The sequence below is a fragment of the Balaenoptera borealis genome (genome assembly GCF_965194805.1).
Source record: "Balaenoptera borealis genome assembly, chromosome: 5".
NCBI classification, from domain to species: domain Eukaryota; kingdom Metazoa; phylum Chordata; class Mammalia; order Artiodactyla; family Balaenopteridae; genus Balaenoptera; species Balaenoptera borealis.
In genome coordinates, this window is record NC_138862.1 from 54,626,654 (window position 1) to 54,650,059 (window position 23,406).

At 38.5% G+C, this 23,406-nt stretch overlaps 1 protein-coding gene across 1 annotated transcript in view; it reads right to left on the reverse strand.

Annotated features, from left to right (window-relative positions):
* LOC309629284 (uncharacterized protein) overlaps positions 1 to 23,406 on the reverse strand; it is a 1,158,831-nt gene that overhangs the window by 1,049,499 nt on the left and 85,926 nt on the right. Inside the window, exons 3-4 of the mRNA XM_082393108.1 lie at positions 16,234 to 20,991; positions 15,128 to 15,913 (exon numbers count right to left, since the gene is read on the reverse strand). The gene's annotated coding sequence lies outside the window, so the exon portion shown is untranslated. The remainder of the gene's footprint in view (positions 1 to 15,127; positions 15,914 to 16,233; positions 20,992 to 23,406) is intronic.

The window sequence follows — 23,406 nt, forward strand, 5'->3', positions numbered from 1 at the left end:
TGAGCCCTAATCATAGGACTACAGAAGGCTTCCCCTCCCTGATACCTTACCACTGTACCACTAAAGGCCTATTTACTGCAGTTCCTTTCAGTCAGTACATCGTAACCAGATTTCAGCAAACAACTACAAGGCAAAAATTACAGTTTGAAGAGATTGAGTAAATATTAGAACCAGAGTCAGATATGGCAGGTGTGCTGGAATTATCACACTGAGAATTTAAAGCTATGATTAATATGCTAAGAGATCTAATGGAAAAAGTAGACACCATGCAAGAAAAGATGGATAATGTAAGCAGAGATGGAAATTCTAAGAACCAAAAAGAAATACTAGAGATCAAAAACAGTGTCATAGGAATAATGAAGGTCTTTGATGAGCTCCTAAGTAGGCTGGATATGGTTGAGAAAAGAATCTTTGAGCTTGGGGACACACAATAGAAACTTCCAAAATTTAAAAGCAAAGAGAAAGAAGACAATAAAAAAAATAGAACTGATTATCCAAGGACTGTGGGACAACTATAAAAGGTCTAACATACATGTAATGGGAATATCAGAAGGAGAAGAAAGAAACAAAAGAACTGAAGCAATATTTGAAGCAATAATGACTGACAATTTCCTCCAAAATAATGTCAGACACAAGATCACAAATCCAGGAAGCTCAGAAAACATCAAACAAGATAAATGCCCCGCAAAACCACACCTAGGCATATCATTTTCAAACTACAGAAGATCAAGAATAAAGAAAAACCTTGAAAGAATACAGAGAAAAACAACACCTTACCTATAGAAAAGCAAAGAATTACATCCTACTTCTCCTCAGAAACCATGCAATCAAGAAGAGAGTACAGTGAAGTATTTAAAGTGCTGAGAGAAAAAAAATCACCAATCTAGAATTCTGTAGCCTATAAAATTATTCTTCAACAGTAAGGAGAAATAAAGACTTTCTCAGACAAACAAAAATTGAGGGAATTTGTTGCCATACACCTGCTTGCAAGAAACGTTAAAAGAAGTTTTTCACAGAGAAGGAAAATAATAGAGGTCATAAACTTGGATCTACACAAAGAAAGGAGAATGAATCAGAGAACTGGAGAATGAATCAGAGAATCAGAGAATGAATAAAGGCAAAAAATAATTTATCTTTCTTATTCTTAATCTAACAGATAATAATTGGTTCAAAATGATAATAGCAACAATGTATGTGATTGTGTATGCCTATGTATATGTGTATATATGTATATACATGCATAAACATATACATATATATGCTTATGTGTAAGTGAAATGAACGAAAGCAGTGACACAAGGAACAGGAGGGGGGAATTACACATTCCTCCAAACCCACAGAATGTACAACACCAAGAGTGAGCCCTAGTGTAAATAATGAACTTGCAGTGATAATAATGTGTTAATGTAGGTTCATTCACCATAACAAATGTACCCCTCTGGTGCAGTTGATAGTGGGGGAGGCTGTAGGTGTATCTGGGCAGAGGATATATGGGAATCCTGTACTTTCTATTCAATTTTGCTATGAACCTAAACTGCTCTTAAAAAAAAAAAAAAGCAAATAATTGAATAAGGTAGTTTCTGATTTTAAAAGTGTTCATCGTTCTAGTAGACATTGATTGTATACAGTAGAAAAGAAGAGAGAAAAAATAAAGAGGCCAGTAAATATCTATGAGTCAAGAAAAGAGAGTATTAATTCACTAGAGATTGGGATGTTTGAGAATATATGCCTAAGGTGTCTATAAATGTAGAAATGAGATCTTCAAAAACTAGCAAAAACTTTGTGGGACTATACTCATAAATGGGATGTCAACATAAATTGTTACAGTTTATATGGTTAGGACAGAAAGAAGAGAAAAGTTAAAATTGGTTTAATTATACATACACACATTTACAATTCTACTGAAATATATTTTGACACCAAATTGATGAAAAATATAAAGGAGAAATATTTTATCTTCAAAAGATTTTTTTAAAATATCATAAACTGGAGATTGCTTCAAGATGGCAGAGTAGAAGGACATGGGCTCACTCCCTCTTGCAAGAGCACCAGAATCACAACTAACTGCTGAACAATCATCAACAGGAAGGCACTGGAACTCACCAAAAAAGATAACCCACATCCAAAGACAAAGGAGATGCTGTAATGAGATGGTAGGAGGGGTGCAATCACAATAAAATCAAATCTCATAACCACTGGGTGGGTGACTCACAAAGTGGAGAACAATTATACCACAGAAGTCCACCCACTGGAGTGAAGGTTCTGAGCCTCACATCAGGCTTCCCAAACTGGGTGTCTGGCAACGGGAGGAGGAATTCCCAGAGAATCAGACTTTGAAGGCTAGTGGGATTTGACTGCAGGACTTTGACAGGACTTGGGTAAATAGAGACACCACTTTTGGAGGGCACACACAAAGTACTGTGTGCATCAGGACCCAGGGGAAAGGAGGAGTGACCCCATAGGAGATGGAACCAGACTTACCTGCTAGTGTTCGAGGGTCTCCTGCAGAGGTGGAGGAGGGGGCTGTGGCTCACCCCGGGGACAAGGACACAGGCAGCAGCAGTTCTGGGAAATACTCCTTGGTGTGAGCCCTCCTGGAGTCCGCCATTCACCCCAGCAAGGAGCCTGTGGGCTCTGGTGCTGGATTGCCTCAGGCCAAACAACCAACAGAGAGGGAACTCAGCCCCACCCATCAGCAGACAAGCATATTAGAGTTTTACTGAGCTCTGCCCACCAGAGCAACACCCAGCTCTACCCACCACTAGTCCCTCCCATCAGGAAGCTTGCACAAGCCTCTTAGATAGCCTCACACACATGAGGGCAGACAGCAGAAGTAAGAAGAACTACAATCCTGCAGCCTGTGGAACGAAAACCACATTCACAGAAAGATAGACAAAATGAAAAGGCAAAGGACTATGTACCAGATGAAGGAACAAGATAAAACCCCAGACAAATTAAATGAAGTGGAGATAGGCAACCTTCCAGAAAAAGAATTCAGAATAATGATAGTGAAGATGATCCAGGACTGGAGAAAAAGAATGGAGGCAAAGATCGAGAACACACAAGAAATGTTTAACAAGGACCTAGAAGAATTAAAGAACAAACACCTAGAAGAATTAAAGAACAAACAAACAGAGATGAACAATACAGTAACTGAAATGAAAAATACACTAAAAGGAATCGATAGCAGAATAACTGAGGCAGAAGAACGGATAAGTGACCTGAAAGACAGAATGGTGGAATTCACTGCCATGGAACAGATTAAAGAAAAAAGAATGAAAAGAAATGAGGACAGCCTTAGAAACCTCTGGGACATCATTGGATGCACCAGCATTTGCATTATAGGGGTTCCAGAAGGAGAAGAGAGAGTGAAAGTACCTGAGAAAATATTTGAAGTGATTATAGTCTAAAATTCCCTAACATGGGAAAGGAAATAGCCACCCAAGTCCAGGAAGCACAGAGAGTCTCAAGTAAGATAAACCCAAGGAGAAACACACCGAGACACATAGTAAGCAAACTGACAAAAGTTAAAGACAAAGAAAAATTATTAAAAACAACAAGGGAAAAATGACAAATAACATACAATGAAACTCCCATAAGGTTAACAGCTGATTTCTCAGCAGAAATCATACAAGCCAGAAGAGAGTGGCATGATATATTTAAAGTGATGAAAGGGAAGCACCTACAACCAAGATTACTCTACCTGGCAAGGATCTCATTCAGATTTGATGGATAAATCAAAAGCTTTACAGACAAGCAAAAGCTAAGAGAATTCAGCACCACCAAACCAGCTCTACAACAAATGCTAAAGGAACTTCTCTAAGTGGGAAACACAAGAGAAGAAAAGGAACTACAAAAACAAACCCAAAACAATTAATAAAATGGTAATAGGAACATACATATTGATAATTACCTTAAATGTGAACGGATTAAATGCTCCAACCAAAAGACACAGGCTTGCTGAATGGATACAAAAACAAGACCCATATATATGCTGTCTACAAAAGACCCACTTCAGACCTAGGGACACATACAGACTGAAAGTGAGGGGATGGAAAAAGATATTCCATGCAAATGGAAATCAAAAGAAAGCTGGGGTAGCAATGTTCATATCAGATAAAACAGACTTTAAAATAATGTTACAAGAGACTAGGAAGGACATTACATAATGATCAAGGGATCAATCAAAGAAGAAGATATAACAATCATAAACATATATTCAGGGACTTCCCTAGTGGCGCAGTGGTTAGGAGTCCACCTGCCAAAGCAGGGGAAGGGGTTCGAGCCCTGGTCTGGGAAGATCCCACATGCCGCTGAGCAACTAAGCCTGTGAGCCACAACTACTGAGCTTGTGCTCTAGAGCCCGCAAGCCACAACTACTGAAGCCACAGGCCTAGAGCCCATGCTCTGCAATGAGAAAAGTCACTGCAAGGAGAAGCCCACACACCACAATGAAGAGTAGCCCCTGCTTGCCACAACTAGAGAAAGCCTGCACACAGCAACAAAGACTCAATGCAGCCAAAAGTAAGCACATAAAATAAATAAATTTATTTTTTAAATAAATACATAAATATATATATATATATATATATATATATATATATATATATATATATATATACACACATGCACCCAACATAGAAGGAACTCAATACATAAGGCAAATGCTAACAGCTATAAAAGAAGAAATTGACAGTAACACAATAATAGTGGGGGACTTTTAACACCTCACTTACACCAACGGACAGATCATCCAGACAGAAAATTAATAAGGGAACACAAGCTTTAAATGACACGATAGACCAGATAGATTTAACTGATATTTATAGGGCATTCCATCCAAAACCAGCACTTTCTTCTCAAGTGCCCAAAAACATTCTCCAGAATAGATCACATCTTGGGTCACAAATTAAGACTTGGTAAATTTAAGAAAATTGAAATCATATCAAGCATCTTTTCTGACCACAATACTATGAGATTAGAAACCAATTATAGGGAAAAAAATGTAAAAAACACAAACACATGAAGGCTAAACAATACATTATTAAATAGCCATGAGAGCACTGAAGAAATCAAAGAGGAACTCAAAAAATACCTAGGGACAAATGACAATGAAACACAATGATCCAAAACCTATGGGATGCAGCAAAAGCAGTTCTAAGAGGGAAGTTTATAGCAATACAATCCTACCTCAAGAAACAAGAAAAATCTCAAATAAACAATCTAACCTTACACTTAAAGGAACTAGAGAAAGGAGAACAAATAAAACCGAAAGTTAGTAGAAGGAAAGAAATCATAAAGATCAGAGCAGAAGTAAATAGAAACAAAGAAAACAAAGAAAGCAAAGATCAATAAAACTAAAAGCTGGTTCTGGGCTTCCCTGGTGGCACAGTGGTTGAGAATCTGCCTGCCAATGCAGGGGACATGGGTTCGAGCCCTGGTCTGGGAAGATACCACATGCCGCGGAGCAACTGGGCCCGTGAGCCACAACTACTGAGCCTGCGCATCTGGAGCCTGTGCTCCGCAACAAGAGAGGCCGCGATAGTGAGAGGTCCATGCACTGCAATGAAGTGTGGCCCCCGCTCACCGCAACTACAGAAAGCCCTCGCACAGAAATGAAGACCCAACACAGCTAAAAATAAATAAATAAATAAACTTATTTAAAAAAAAAAAAACTAACTAAAAGCTGGTTCTTTGAGAAGATAAACAAAATTGATAAACTTTTAGCCAGACTCATCAAGAAAAAGAGGGAGAGGACTCAAATCAATAAAATTAGAAATGAAAAAGGAGAAGTTAAAACGGACACTGCAGAAATACAAAGCATCATAATAGACTACTACAAGCAACTCTGTGTCAATAAAATGGACAAACTGGAAGAAATGGATAAATTCTTAGAAAGGTATAAACTTGCAAGACTGAACCAGGAGGAAATAGAAAATATGAACAGACCAATCACAAGTAATGAAATTGAAACTGTGATTAAAAATCTTCCAACAAACAAAAGTCCAGGACCAGATGGCTTCACAGGTGAATTCTATCAAACATTTAGAGAAGAGCTAACACCCATCCTACTCAAACTATTCCAAAAAACTGCAGAGGAAGGAACATTCCCAAACTCATTCTACGAGGCCACCATCACCCTGATACCAAAACCAGACAAAGATACTACAAAAAAAAGATAATTACAGACCAATATCACTGACGAATATAGATGCAAAAATCCTCAACAAAATACTAGCAAACAGAATCCAACAGCACATTAAAAGGATCATAAACCATGATCAAGAGGGATTTATCCCAGGAATACAAGGATTCTTCAATATATGCAAATCAAGCAATGTGATACACCATATTAACAAACTGAAGAAGAAAAACCATACGATCATCTCAATAGATGCAGAAAAAGCTTTTGACAAAATTCAACACCCATTCATGATAAAAACTCTCCAGAAAGTGGGCATAGAGGGAACCTACCTCAACATAATAAAGGTCATATACGACAAACCCACAGCAAACATCATTCTCAATGGTGAAAAACTGAAAGCATTTCCTCTAAGATCAGGAACAAGGCAAGGATGTCCACTCTCACCACTATTACTCAACATAGTTTTGGAAGTCCTAGCCATGGCAATCAGAGAAGAAAAAGAAATAAAAGGAACCCAAATTGGAAAAGAAGAAGTAAAACTGTCACTGTTTGCAGATGACATGATACTATACATAGATAATCCTAAAGATGCCACCAAAAAACTACTAGAGCTCATCAATGAATTTGGTGAAGTCACAGGATACAAAATTAATGCACAGAAATCTCTTGCATTCCTATGTACTAACAACGAAAGATCAGAAAGAGAAATTAAGGAAACTATCCCATTCACCATTGCAACAAACAGAATAAAATACCTAGGAATAAACCTACCTAGGGAGACAAAAGACCTGTACTCAGAAAACTATATGACACTGATGAAAAAAATCAAAGATGACACAAACAGATGGAGAGGTATATCATGTTCCTGGATTGGAAGAATCAATATTGTGAAAATGACTATACTACCCAAAGCCATCTACAGATTCAATGCAATCCCTATCAAATTACCAGTGGCATATTTTACAGAACTAGGACAAAAAAAATCTTAAAATTTGTATGGAGACACAAAAGATTCCAAATAGCCAAAGCAATCTTGAGGGGAAAAAACGGGCCTGGAGGAACCAGACTCCCTGACCTTAGACTATAGTACAAAGCTATGGTAATCAAGACAATATGGTACTGGCACAAAAACAGAAATATAGATGAATGGAACAGGATAGAAAGCCCAGAGATAAACCCACGCACCTATGGTCAACTAATCTATGACAAAGGAGGCAAGGATATACAATGGAGAAAAGACAGTCTCTTCAATAAGTGGTGCTGGGAAAACTGGACAGTTATATGTAAAAGAATGAAACTAGAACACTTCTTAACACCATACACAAAAGTAAACTCAAAATGTATTAAACACCTAAATGTAAGACCAGACACTATAAAACTCTTGGAGGAAAGCATAGGAAGAACACTCTTTGACATAAATCACAGCAAGATCTTTTTTGATCCACCTCCTAGAGTAATGGAAATAAAAACAAAAATAAACAAAATGGGACCATATTAAACTTAAAGGCTTTTGCACAGCAAAGGAAACTATAAACAAGATGAAAAGACAACCCTCAGAATGGGAGAAAATATTTGCAAACGAATCAACGGACAAAGGAATAATCTCCAAAATATATAAACAGCTCATGCAGCTCAATATTAAGAAAACAAACAATCCAATCCAAAAATGGGCAGAAGACCTAAATAGACATTTCTCCAAAGAAGACATACAGATGGCCAAGAGGCACATGAAACGCTGCTCAACATCACTAATTATTAGAGAAATGCAAATCAAAACTGCACTGAGGTATCACCTCACACCAGTTAGAATGGGCATCATCAGAAAATCTACAAACCACAAATGCTGGAGAGGGTGTGGAGAAAAGGGAACCCTCTTGCACTGTTGGTGGGAATGTAAATTGATGCAGCCACTATGGAGAACAGTATGGAGGTTCCTTAAAAAACTAAAAATAGAATTATCATATGACCCAACAATCCCACTACTGGGCATAAACCCAGAGAAAACCAAAATTCAGAAAGACACATGCACCCCAATGTTCATTGCAGCACTATTTACAATACCCAGGTCAAGGAAGCAACATAAATGCCCATTGACACACAAATGGATAAAGAAGATGTGGTAATATATACAATGGAATATTACACAGCCATAAAAAGGAACGAAATTGGGTCATTTGTAGAGACGAGGATGGACCTAGAGACGGTCATATGGAGTGAAGTAAGTCAGAAAGAGAAAAACAAATATCGTATATAAATGCATATATGTGTAATCTAGAAAAATGGTACAGATGAACCGGTTTGCAAGACAGAAATAGAGACACAGATGTAGAGAACAAACGTATGGACACCAAAGGGGGAAAGCGGGGGTGGGGGGGTGGGGGGCTGGTGGTGTGATGAATTGGGAGATTGGAATTGACATGTATACACTAATATGTATAAAATAGCTAATAAGAACCTGCTGTAAAAAAAAAAAAGAATTCAATGAAACTAGTATGTGCATGCAAAATAGTATGTTAAGGAACAAAAGCAATTCCATAAATATTTTGTGGAAAGGCAGTATCCATGGAGTAAGTCTAAAGTTTTCAAAGTGCTTCTGAGAGTCAAATAATAATAAAGATTTTAAAATGTTGAAAAAAGATAAAATAAAATAAAATAAAATATCATAAACTGAATAAAATATCATTCTGATGCTAGTCCAGAATCAGTTTCCATTCCTGATAACAACTTTCAGAGGATTACAATTCCCAGCATCCTTTGGGGCTTTGTCATTTCAACTTCCTTTGTAAGAACTATAATCCAGATATTTTAAGTATCAGACAATACTACAAATCAGCCATTCCATTTTAAGTTTAATGTGGCCTTCAGTTTTAGATCCAAGGTTTAAGGGCAAATTAAAGTAGTAAGTTCATGCATAATATTAAAAATTAAAAAAAAATAAGTGAGAGCAAAATAATTCCTTTGCTTCTGAAAATGTTCAGAAAGTGTCTTCTTCAAGCAAGGCACAGAGATTCTGTTTGTGAGGTGGCATCAATGAAACTGCATAATTACTATTGTCCAAAGCTTTAAGTCCAGAAGGTGCAGAGAAGACATGACTTGAATCCAGTTGCTACTGGAGTGGAAGGGCAACATTACTATCAGCGGTAGCCTATTCTGACTAAAGTTGGCAAAAAATATCTTCCCCTTTTGCTAACCTATTTGATATTGTCAGTGTGTGGTACACTGACCACACATAGGAGCAATCTGGCAGTCAACAGAGCTAGGAAATGATTATTTCTGCACTATAATGCCAACGTCAAACATTTGAGAAGTAATATTTTAAGCAGTAAGATCAAAGTGATGATTCAATTTATTTTGTGGAAAAATTTTCAGATGTATCCTTGTCTCAAGAATTTCATTCTGTGATGGTGACCCCAGCTTTGGTTTTGACTTCATCTGAATATTGAGTTCAAACTTGGCCCTTTGGTATTGAGCCAATGTGTTATTTGTTACATTTCTATTGTGAATAGATACGAGAGAATAATCAGAATACAAGGACTATCTAGCATCTACCACCTGATTTAAGAAAAAGAACAATACACTATTATTGTTCAGTGCCTTTCCTCATCCCGTCCTTCTTCCCCAGAGGTATCCACTCTTTTGATTTTTGCATTTATCAGTTCCTTATTTTTCTATAGTTCTATATGTTTACATCTTTGAACAATATATTTTTAGTTTTGCACATTTTTATTTTGTATAAGTAGAATCATATTTTTCTTTTTCTGTAACCAAATTTTTTAACATTATGTTTGAGATTAATCCATGCTGTAACATTCATTTTCATGGCACTATAGTATTTCAGTGGATAAACATTCCACACTTTCTCTCTTCATTCTACTCTTTATGGACTTGTTTTGATTTTAAAATATTTTACTCTCACACACAGTATTTCTATGAACATTCTTATGTCATGTGTCCAAATGCAAGAAATTTTCTAATGTGTGTGTGGCACACAGGTAATGATGGCATTACCTGTGGCACACAGGTAATGATGGAGTATGAGGTTGAAAGTCAAGTTTCATTGTCCTCATACGCATATCAAACTGTGTCAACCATCCTTTCCCCACTCCTATTAGTGCCACATCTATAATATACCAAATGTCATTTATGAATGAAAAAAAAAAGTTTAATGTGGTCTTGACCAATCAAAATAAATGATGAATTAAATCCCAAACATCAATAAATACTGTTAATGTTTATCAGTTATTTAAAATATCATCATAAAATAGCATAATAAAATTAAATAGTACTACCAGTTTGACACACTTTTTAGATCAGTTTTGCTCATCTGTATTTACTTTTGTTGCTTATGTGTATTCACCTCTCCATGTTAGTTAATTAATACGTATAACATATACATGTACATGTTCTCCTCAGAATTTGCTGCTCAAAACGTATAAAATTCATTTTCTTTTGACTGTTAGTATATTTATTCCAAAATTTGTTAATGCTCTTAATACTTCCGGCAATGTGTTAATTACTGACAAAAATAAAGTTGTGTTTATATAGTCATTATATCTACCAAACACTTGGAAAATCTTGTCCTTTAAGAAAAATAACAGTATGAATTAAACAGCCACTTACCCATTAAAGATGGTAGCTGACAATTGTAAAACCATCATTCTGCTTCTTGTCTCTCTACATTTTCTACTTGGCACTAAATTCTAAATTTAATAACATATTTCTATTTTCTCTCTCTCTGTCTCTTTCTCTCTTTCTCTCTCTCAAATGCCAACAAATATTTTCCCCCAATATCTGGGCAACTAAAATTCTACCCTACCCTCCAGAGTCCTCATCCTAAGGAGTCACTGGCTAGCAGACAAGCAGCATGTGTCCCTATGGGCATATGACTCAAACCAAGAAACAGAAAAATCTTGCTGAAGGGACTTTCTAGTCACAAAATGATACCTTCATAGATCTCTGAGAGCTCCTGGTAGTTATTCGGTTTGTCGTCAGTTTTTAGTCACTGAAATACTGCCACCTTCAGGGAGAAATGCGGGAATCTGCAATTGCATTCTCATCGGGTTCCCTTTAAATCCAAACTTTACACTTCCCTTTCTTTAAACACAGCTGTAAATTATCCTGTTATTTTTCCCATATCTAAATATTAGTAATCTATTTCTGTATACCTTTTTAACTTATTAGTTTTTTTCCAAACAACTAAACATTACAGTAAAAAGCTGCCCATAAATAATAAATGGAAGAGAATTCACAATTATCCATCAAATAAAAATAACTTTAATAAAACCAAGGCTTTGCAGATATTAAATTATGAAGCATGAAGAACAGGCTCTAAAATATTTTCTGTGCTCAAATAATAAAATATATATAAAAACATCTAGGTACATGGTTTTAAAAAATAATTCCAGAACAATTTGTACATATTACAAAAAATATTTCCTTAAATGTATATATTGAGGCTTCTAAACTAGAAGGTTTTTTTTTCCCCTTTACATTTTAGTTCCTCCTTCATTTATGGGTTAACATAAAAATTATAAGCAGTTCTGTACCAACTTTTCTCTCTCTCTCTCCATTTCTCTCTCTCTGCTCTTTTTTCTTTTATAAATTCAGCTCTCTTTTTCATAATCTATTCTTGATCTAATTTTTATTACTATTATTATTAAAATTACTTTTCTTTGTGCTTATACTTTTTCCCTATCGTTTTTCCCATCTTCCTCCTCTCTTCATTGGTTTACTTTTGCCTCACTTAGAAAGTCCATTGTAAGTTGCCAATTACTTTTATGTACTATTAGCAATACCTACAGTGCCCTCTTTCAGTTTTCTCTTTATTCAAAATCCATTCCCTATTATCAGACAATGCCATCAAGTACTTTTCCAAAACAAAGTTTTTTTTTAAGTATAATTACCGTGAAATGTCACAAAATATGAATTACATAGACCAACTGGAAAGGACACATACACAAAACCTCCTGTTATTTTTATCTTCTAAAGTAATTTGACAATTACAAAGATGTTATTTCCCCAGATTAATTTATAATTGTATAAATTAAAATCTCAGTGAAAAGAAGAATAGATGAATGGAGCAGAAACAGATAGTAGGATAGATGAGAATTTAGCATATGTTATTATTTTATGTGGGGAAAATTGCTTATTTAATAAATGATGATAGAACAATTGGTTAACTATTTGAAAAAACAATAAAATTATATCTCTTACCTCATAATACACAAAAATAAAGCCCAAATAGAGTGAACTATTTTTTTAAATAAAGGTGTATTTAAAAAAAATAAGTGAATATTTATTGAATTGTAATGTAGATAAAGAAGACACAATAAAGAAAAAAGATTGATGTGTGGGTTAACAAAAATGTAAAGTATCTCTGTTAAAAGCATCATAAATATAATTAAAAGGCAAATAGCAAACTTGGAAAAATAATTTTCAACATTAATGGCAGGTAAAGGTTTAATATCTTTATATCTAAAGATACCTTACAAATAAGATAAATATCTATATAGCAAAAAATGAGCAAAGGTCATGAATAGACAAGTCAAAAGAAATATTCATGTTCAATATACAATATGAAATGTTTAATCTCATTAGGAATCAAAAACAGATTAAAAGAGCAAGTTTTTGCCTCTAAAATCAATGAATATTTTAAAAATTGTAATACCTGGTTTCATAAAGGGTGTTGCAAAAAGGGTACTATCATATGTAACCTTTTTTGAATAACAGTTTGCCAATATATATCCAAAGTCTTAATGTGCTTATTCTTTGACCCAGCAATTCCTTAGGCCATGGTCCTGTATGTCCAAAAAGAATAATCAAGATACAAAAGAAATTTATATATAAGAATAATCATGGTGGGGACTGGTAAAATAAATAGTTAATACTATACAGTTACTTATTCAGTTTCAAAAATAATTACATTGGAAAATGCTCAAGTATTTATAAAAAGATTAAAGAGAGTTATTAAGCTATATTACAGAATAATCAGAATGTATACTTATATACAGAGAGAGAAGAGACTGACAACATATTGTTAATTGATTTTTTTTTTTTGAGTGGTAATACTATGGTTAATTTCTTTTCTTTTTTAAAATACCTGATTGTAGGACTTCCCTGGTGGCGCAGTGCCTAAGAATCCGCCTGCCAATGCAGGGGACACAGGTTCGAGCCCTGGTCTGGGAAGATCCTACATGCCGCAGAGCAACTAAGCCCGTGCACCACAACTACTGAGCCTACGCTCTAGAGCCCGCAAGCCACAACTACTGAAGCCCGCACACTTAGAGCCCGTGCTCTGCAACAAGAGAAGCCACCACAATGAAAAGCCCGCCTGCCGCAACGAAGAGCAGCCCCCCGCTCACCACAACTAGAGAAAGCCCATGCACAGCAATGAAGACCCAACGCAGCCAAAAATAAAAATAAATAAAATAAATAAGTTTTTAAAAAATAATAAATAAATAAAATACCTGATTGTATTTTCAAATTTTCTATAACAATATGACATTTTAAAAAGAGTTGTTTTTAAACCATTAAAAACCCTTATTTCAATTCCATGTTTAAACCACGTATACTAATGGGAAAGCAGAAACATCATATGCAACATACATTTCAAAAAAAATGATTCCTTAATTGAAGACGATTCAAAGGAATGGAAAGATATCCCATGCCCTTGGATTGGAAGAATTAATATTGTTAAAATGGCCATACCACCCAAAGCAATCTACAGATTTAATGTGATCCCTATCAAATTACCCATGACATTTTTCACAGAACTAGAAAAACTAATCCTAAAATTTATATGGGACCATAAAAGACCCAGAATTGCCAAAGCAATCCTGAGGAAAAAGAACAAAGCTGGAGGCATAACCCTCCCAGGCTTCAGACAATACTACAAAGCTACAGTCATCAAAACAGCATGGTACTGGCACAAAAACAGACATATGGATCAATGGAACAGAATAGAGAGCCCAGAAATAAACCCACACACCTATGGTCAATTAATCTTCAACAAAGGAGGCAAGAATATACAATAGGGAAAAGACAGTCTGTTCAGCAAGTGATACTGGGAAAGTTGGACAGCCACATGTAAATCAATGAAGTTAGGACACTTCCTCACACCATACACAAAAATAAACTCAAAATGGCTTAAAGATTTAAATATAAGACATGACACCATAAAACTCCTAGAAGATAACACAGGCAAACTTTCTCTGATATAAATCATACCAATGTTTTCTTAGGTTAGTCTCCCAAGGCAAAAGAAATAAAAGCAAAAATAAACAAATGGGACCTAATCAAACTTTTAAGCTTTTGCACAGCAAAGGAAACCATCAACAAAATGAAAAGACAACCTATGGACTGGGAGAAAATATTCGCAAATGATGGGACCGACAAGGGCTTAGTTTCCAAAATATACAAACAGCTCATACAACTCAATAACAAAAAAGCAAACAACTCAATAGAAAAATGGGCAGAAGACCTAAATGGACATTTCTCCAAAGAAGACATACAGATGGCCAACAGGCACATGAAAAGATGCTCATCAGCGCTAATTATTAGTGAAATGCAAATGCAAAACATTTGCAGCATATCTCAATTTAGTTGATAAATTTTCATTGGAAATACTTGACTGGTGTTTAGATTTCATAAATTTACTGTTGAAAGAGTTGGTTAACATTCATAAATTTTTCCAAACATAATTAAATTTTCCTATAACTGAATTGAGAATCTGTTTTCAAATTTGAATTTAAGTGAATTAGAATTAAATAAAATTAACAATCAAGTTCCTCAGTTGCACTACCCACATTTCATGTGTGGCTAGAGGCTGCTTTTTTGGACCTCTCTCCTGGAAGGGATTAATAGTGAGCGTTGACAATGGATATGCTACTTTATGGGGAACTTTGTGTGAATATGCCTACTACTCAGCAAGTTCAAATCTAAATCTTAATCATGTTAAAAGAAATGTAAACTGTGGATCCTTACCTACTTTCTTGGCCTCTTTTTAATACCACTGAATCACACACTTGATGAGTTATTCTCAGCAAATTTAACTACAAAAAGAGAAGTAATATGAAAATGAGGTATTGGTTCCAGCAATAAATCCCCTGCACAATTTCACTTCCCTTTGTTGGATTAGGGATGATTCTGCCACTGTACACTTTACAATAGTAAAGACGGAGGGTGTGAAGAGTTTGAAATACAGGAATTGTGCTATTTACAGTAGATGGATTTGTGATTGCCCAGGCAACAGAACTTCCTTACATATTTAAGAAGTCTTGCAATGACCCAAAGGAATAGAACTAATGAACTGTCCAAAGCTCAGCTGTGCTTTTCAGCTTGTTCATACAAATTGCACAAGCCCTTTACTGTTGGAAGCAATCCTTGCAATATTTTGAATGCATCACAAACTGGACTTGAATTCTTACACACTGGTTATGATAAGTCATGTCCTAAGTACTAGCAATGGAATAGCTAAAATACAACACATACATGAACATGGCTGCCAATTGATGCTAACTGTTTGGAAAAATGATAACATATCATGACAAATGCTTCTTTCCTTTCTCTGAATAAATGTATTCCCCCAAACCATCATCCTCACTGAGTAACATAAGTAAAAAGCAAAACCAACTAGAATGTGGTATGTGATAACATAAGAGTGTACATGAACCACTAATTCCAATGTGTCAATCAAACATCAACAAACTTTAATTGTACTGAGTGCCAGGCACTTCAACAGACATCAAGATACAACTACATAGGGCTTCCCTGGTGGTGCAGTGGTTGAGAATCTGCCTGCCAATGCAGGGGACACGGGTTCGAGCCCTGGTCTGGGAAGATCCCACATGCCGCGGAGCAACTAAGCCCGTGAGCCACAACTACTGAGCGTGCGCGTCTGGAGCCTGTGCTCCGCAACAAGAGAGGCCGCGATAGTGAGAGGCCCGCGCACCGCGATGAAGAGTGGCCCCCGCTTGCCACAACTAGAGAAAGCCCTCGCACAGAAACGAAGACCCAACACAGCCATAAATAAATAAATAAATTAGTTAAATTAAAAAAAAAAAAAAAAGATACAACTACATAAATGATACAGTTCCTAATCAGGGAGATTAGGTTTACAGACAACAGAAGATCACTAATAACATAAGGCAGCATACAGTAAAACTGCAAGTGAGTGATCCAAATAAAAACTGATCTAGGACTAGAAAAGTGGTTCTCAAAGTGGGGTCCACAGAACCCTGGAGGTCCCCAAGACTCTTTCAGGGGTTCTGTGAGGTTACAGCTAGTTTCATGATAATATTAAGATGTTATTTACCTTTTTCACAGGGTAAAAGCAAGGCAGTGGCATCAAGCTGTAGTGATAGTCACTATATTCTTCACCACCACACACGTGTATTAAAATAAAATAAAAAAAGGGAAGAGGAGAAGAAGGAGGAGAAGAAAGTCATTTTCACTTACAAATGTCTCTGAGAAAGCAGTGAAATTATTAATTTTATTAAATCCTGACCCTTCAGGGCATGTCTTTTTAATCTGTGGGACAAAATGGGTGGGATACATAAAGTGCTTCTGCTACAGATAGAAGTACAATGGTTGTCTTGAGGAAAAGCACTGGTGCAACTGAGTTTCAAGCTGAACTAGCCACTTTTCTCACGGAGTAGCATTTTTATTTGAAAGAACAACTGACAAAGTATGGTTTTTCAGACTTGAGTATTTGACAGATATTTTCTCAGAAATAAACAAAGTGAGTGTTCTTCAAGGAAAACAACCAACAGTATTTCTTGCCAATGTTAAAATTTGAACTTTCAAACAAAAATTAGAATTTTGGAAAACTTGTATCCTAATATGTAAAATGTTTCCTGATGCAAACAGTGATAAAATTAAGGAAGATGATATTTTTGATATTGTATGATGAAATGAGTCAACATTTGGAAGATCTGCATAACTCAGTGAAGCAAAGTCTCCAAATGATCAGTGTATAATATTACAAATCATGCATGAGTAAAAAGTCCACCCAGGGGCTTCCCTGGTGGCGCAGTGGTTGAGAATCTGCCTGCCAAAGCAGGGGACATGGGTTCGAGCCCTGGTCTGGGAAGGTCCCACATGCCGCGGAGCAACTGGGCCCGTGAGCCACAATTGCTGAGCCTGCGTGTCTGGAGCCCGTGCTCCGCAACAAGAGAGGCCACGATAATGAGAGGCCCGCGCACCGCGATGAAGAGTGGCCCCCACTTGCCGCAACTAGAGAAAGCCCTCGCACAGAAACGAAGACCCAACACAGCCATAAATAAATAAATAAATAAATTAAAAAAAAAAAAGGTACAAACGACTATGTATAAAATAAATAAGTCACAAGGATATAGTATACAGCACAGGGAATATAGCCAATATTAAAAAAAAAAAAAAAAAAGTCCATCCAATAGACCAATAGGTTTTAATGGCACAGAGTATGAAAAGTTTATTGATATGGATTTTGATTCCACATTGCAACTAACTTTTTAAAAATTACCACTTGAAGAATTTTAGAGTAGTATTAAAGACTATCCATAATTATCGGAAAAGCTATTTAAATACATTTCCCTTTTCCAACTACATATATCTTGGAAGCCAGATTTTCTTCATATACTTCAAACTATACACTGTATCACAATAGATGGACTGCAGAAGCAAATGTGAGAATCCAGCTGCTTGGATTCAGCTAACTATGAAATCCAGGTAGATATTAAAGAGCTTTATAAAATGTAAAACAAGGACTTCCCTGGTGGCACAGTGGTTAAGAATCTGCCTGCCAATGCAAAGCACATGGGTTCGAGCCCTAGTCTGGGAAGATCCTACGTGCTGCGGAGCAACTAAGCCTGTGCATCACAACTACTGAGCCTGCTCTCTAGAGCCCGTGAGCCACAACTACTGAGCCTGTGTGCCACAACTACTGAAGCCCGTGCGCCTAGAGCCCGTGCTCTGCAACAAGAGAAGTCACCGCAGTGAGAAGTCTGCGCACCCCGATGAAGAGTAGCCCCCGCTCAACACAACTAGTGAAAGCCTGCACGGCAACAAAGACCCAGCACAGCCAAAAATAAATAAATAAATTTATTTTTAAAAAAATGTAAAACAACATTTTTCTCAATTTGTTTTTTGTTTTGGGAAATTTTGCTATTTTTCATTAAAATATGTCATTTATGTTAACATGTAATGGGCTGATTATTATTATAACTTAGGTAACAAATATTTTAAACGTTTTTCCAATTTTAATTTCTAATACAATGAGTCTCAACAGATGCAACCCACATAAGCAAAAGTTGTTTTTTTTTTTTTAAGCAAAAGTTTTGAGGGGTCCTGAGACTAAAATATTTGAGAATTGTTGGACTAGAGAAAAAGGAGCAATCAGGAGGAGCTAGGGAAACTGCTCTGCCTGACCAGTTATCACATCATATCCAAACATACTCCTTTCTGGAAATCTTTCAAGGCCCCAAATGAATGGTATTAATTATTTAAATATAACCAATTTACACTAGTGTTCTTTACATACCAATGTATGGTACTTGTGGAAATGCAATATAAAATCCCAAATGCAGCAAAACTCCTTCATAATCAGAGACCTACCGTTAAGTGGCAGAACTAATAACTAACACAGAATAACTAACTGTATTATATGAGATTTTACCATGTACCAGTGGTTCCTTTTCATGTCCAAAGTCTCCTTTTTAATATTTATTATCATTTACTACCCTCCATGAACCTAATGTAATTAAAGATATTATCTAGCAAACAAACTACATTTGAGTAACAGTTAATTCATTTTCCTCTTTTAGATTGAAAAATAAATAGAAAATTTATTTGGATACAGCCATGGAAACTTACATGGATACAACTCTGTATCCATGTAATAATGTCAGGTAAAGCAAAAAAAAATGGAATTTTAGTTATTCTATCTAGAGTAATCATGAAATTTCTGTTTAGATTTTTGAAATTTTAAAATAGGTGTGGATTCCTCCCTATACATTATTACCTCCATAAATGATTTGGAGGCTGAGATTTTCTGCAGCATGTTGGGTGTTTTTGTTTTTAATTTAGTTTTGGGTTTTTGGTCACTCAAATTGTGATAGTAATGAGTTTGCCCATTTTTGCTCAATCACCAGATATCTGAGAGTCCAAGAATTTGTCCCTTATAGGGATATACCGCAGTCTTAGGGTTTGCGGCAAGATAGTGTTAAAAAGCCTGGGCTCTAGAATCAGAAAGTAGCCTTCTAGTTAATAGCTTTGTGAATTTAGGCAAATAGCTTAGGCTCTTTGAACCTCAATTTCCTTATATGCAAAATGGAACTAATGACATCTGCCTTGTAAAGCTGCTGTGTGGCACACAAAATGACAGCATCATTATAAAGTAAATAAGCCACGTTGTGTTACACATCAATACACTGTTTTAAAAGTTGATATTATCAATATTTTGTAGTATTGATAACTTGTGACCAGAAAAAATTTTTTTAAGAAATCTTTCGTGGTTGGCCCTTGGTGCAATTTTTACCACGTGTAAAACATGGAATAAAACATGTTTCCATGCTTCTTGTGCAGTTGTTTAATACATACATTTGAAGGTAAATAGTGCTGGTCCTTGGCAAATTTAAAATTGTTCAGGTTTGTCTTCAGACACAAAGAACTATCTGCATTCTCAGATTCCAAGGTGAGCCAGATCTCCTGGTTCAACAGCTATAGGAATGACTATCCACAGGAACAGCAGGGCCTCTGGTTTGTCTTAGGATTTTGAACCCAATTTGGAAATTCCCTACCCAGACTTATTAGCTTTCTTTTCCTCACCTGGACAGGTCAGTCTTTTCCTTCTCTTCTTAATTCTTCCTCATTCTTCTCAAATACAAATTTAACATTTTCCTACAAATTTTATAGTACCTTAATTAATATTCATCATTATTTTGGGAAGATTCTATATTCTTACAACATGTTATGGACTTCCCACGTTAATGAAATTTCTGACAATTAAGTGTGCTGTTGAAATTCTTCCCTTCTTTAGTAGTTACAGCTGCACTTCTAGAATCTGTTACAGTATTGGAAAAACATTTAAAGTAGATAACACCAATATGCTTTGTCCATAATTAAAATTAACATCTTAGCCCCGTGTTGTGATAATGTCTACAGATAAAAACTGCAATTCTTCCCTACCTTCCAAAGGTATTTTAGGTATTAATCAGAGTTTTTAATTGTGCATGAGATTTATAGAGTAAGGACACAACCTTGCTACTATTACGTACTTTTTCATTTGGAAAACCTAGAAGCTATCGCTTGTCAAAAGCTATTTAGAGATGACTGTAATAGCCAGTCTTCCAATTTTTCAAACTTTTTTTGGATTTTTCTTTTCTTCGAAAACAAATTACTGCTCCACATATGTACTTTTTACCTTGCGGGGTGGGGGGAAGTTCTCATTTCTGAGGGAATATGGCTTTGAGGAAGACACATAATGCCTCTTTGACAATTGTGAAAACTCAAGGACTGGGGTTACCCAGCGAGGTAGGTTTTCAGGAAAATCCGGCCGGTAGCGAATCCCTCTGGGTCTGGACCAATCCGCGCCGGCACAGCGCCGCGCTCTCGGAACAGGGCTCAGCCGCAGACGCCTCGCCGCGCTCGCAGACACACGCCCTGGCCGAGCCCGCCGAGTCCACCCTGTTTCCCTTCCTAGATGCCTCGGAACCTTTACCACACTAATCTGACGACTTTATGGCTGAACAGTAGTTCCCAACTTCTGAGAGAAACCCTTTTAAAATTCAAAGCAATTGAGCAGACCCTACCGCCACCAGAATCCAGACTGCGGTAGCCGTACTTTCCAATTGTCTTGTTTAGTGAGAGAACTGAGAAAAAAAGAAAAAAAATCAAGAGCTTCAATCGATTTTGTAACACTTTCAAACGTCTATATATCGTATTAATCATAACGTTCGCATACATCTGAATGTATTTATTTATGCTGTACGCTGAGTTTACAGGCACTGCTTGGGGCTTCAAAGGGCTTCGCTCACTCCTTGCACAGGGAAGCCCCGAGGGCCCCCAGGAGGCGCCCAGAGTCCGAGACCCTAGACCCCGGAGCTGCTGCGATAGACGTAGAGGCGGTAGGTCCTACCTTCCAAGCCACACGTTCCATTAAGCTCGATTCCCAGAGACAACAGGACGCTCTTCCTGCAAGTCGCCGGGGCATCGCAGGGCATCTGCCGCCCCCTATCGGTGGTGAGGGGCAAAGTAGCCCGAGCCCCGTTAGAATCAACTAGAAGAGCCTCTTGAATAAAAGAATATTCCATGACTACGCAGTAGCGAGAGGACTCTCGGGGAGCCTGCCTTTCGCAGACACTCCCCTCCGACTGCGGCGTTTTAATGCAGGTGTTAGCAAGTGAGGGAGAGGATGTTGGGCTGTGAAGAGGAATGTGTCGCTGCTTCGGTGAAGGCTGGGGGGGAGGGGGGAGGGGGCGCGTCCAAGATACACCCCAGGTTCAGTTTATGTTTTCCACCCTGCACCAATCCACCTCATCCTTATGAAAAGCATTTGCCCTCAGTCGGGATGGGATCGTTCATTAGAGCACTGTGTGGTGTCTTCCCAAGCACCTGCCCCCTCGTGTAACACCTTGAGCAGAGTCCAGTGACCTCTGCTGTAGAGGTGACAAAGGCCACGGAAGCGCCTCAACTGTGTCCAGGAATGGCCTCCCCACAGCGTGCTACTTCTCTGGCTGGGGATGCTTCTTATTTGGTAGGAATATGTATATGCTTCAGAAAAATAAAATAAATATCGAGAAGAAAGCTCCCGGATTCCCCGGGCTAATTTTCTCCTAGGACTGAAAGTGTAAAATTTGCCTCCACTTGGACGCCGAGACTGGATAGCAGGCTGGGGACGTGTGTGTTATTGTTACATACCCAGATATTTCTAATTTTATTTTATTTTCTCCCACCCCATTACCACCTCCCTACACACACACACACACACACACACACACACACACACACACACACTTTGTAGTATCCTAACTTGTTCACCCGTGTCCATATTTGTCTTGGCCCTTTTGGGAAGAAGGCGAGAGACAGATGAACGAAGGTGAGTGGGGGCAGGGAGGGAAGAGAAGAGGGAGGAGAATCGTCTTCCACGCCAGACTTAATGTTTAAGCGGGAAGACGCTCCCGGCGGAGGGTCTAGAGGACGACAACGGAAAAGTCCCACTACACGGTCACAGCGCTAGTACTGGCGCCCCCAATCTGCCAGTGGCAGCAGGAGATCCGGAATCCAGTTGGTCCCCTACGAGGTCCCCGCTCGTCCGCGCTGGGGGTCGGGCCCTCCAGTGTCGCTGCGAGTCTGGGAGAAGAAGGAAGCTCCGCTAGCTCCGTTCTCCCTCCAGTCTCGCTCTGGCGGCAGCCACCGGTCATAGCCCCGCCGAGTCCCCGCTCCCGAGCGGCCGCAGGTGCCGAGTGGCCCATCCCCGGCGGGAGCGAAACGCGGGGCTAGCCGAACCCTCCCAGCGTCCAGTTCCGAGAGGGTCTCCGGCGTGTGGCGGAGGACCCCGGGCCCGGACGCTCTCCCTTCCCGCGGCCTGTGGGCGCGGCGCACAGGGGCGCGGACGGGCGGCGGCAGCTCCCAGGCGCAGGCGGAAGGCGCGGCACGTCCACGATCACGGCCGCTGCCGGGTCTCGGGCGGAAGCGCTGGGTTCGGAGGGGAGGGGCTGCCGCGCCCTGCAAGGCCCAGGGCTCTCGACCCCCGGCGGCGCCCGTCGGTGCAGGAGTAGATCTTAGGCGGCCGTTGCACCCGCCAGGGAAGGATGGCCCCCTGGTCAGTTTCAGCCCCGTACCCGCGCGTGATGGGGGTGAGGCCGGAGCCCACGCGTGTCCGTCCGGCTGTGCGTCTTTCACTTGCACACACCGAGCCCCCACCAGCCGCGCAGGCCACAGCTCCAAGGTTGGCCGCTACCCGCGTCTGCCACCTCCAGGACTCAAAGCCGCCAACCCCAGCCTCCCGGCAAGCCTTGACTTCCCGGATGGGGCCATGCTTTTCTTCCAGGACAATCAGGACTCCTCCCCTCCCGGCGATCTTTCTAGGAGGCCACCTCCAGAGATTCCGAGGCGATTTCCTCTCTGTTGGTACTAAACTGGTAACTCCTCTCACTAAAAACACCAGGGAGAATCACAAGCTGAGTATTCAGCGAGGGGCCACCACCATCGAAAAAAACACATAGTTCAATGTACGTGGAATGTTTTGATCAGTAGGTTAATGGGGGATAGAAGTTCGCTCTCTG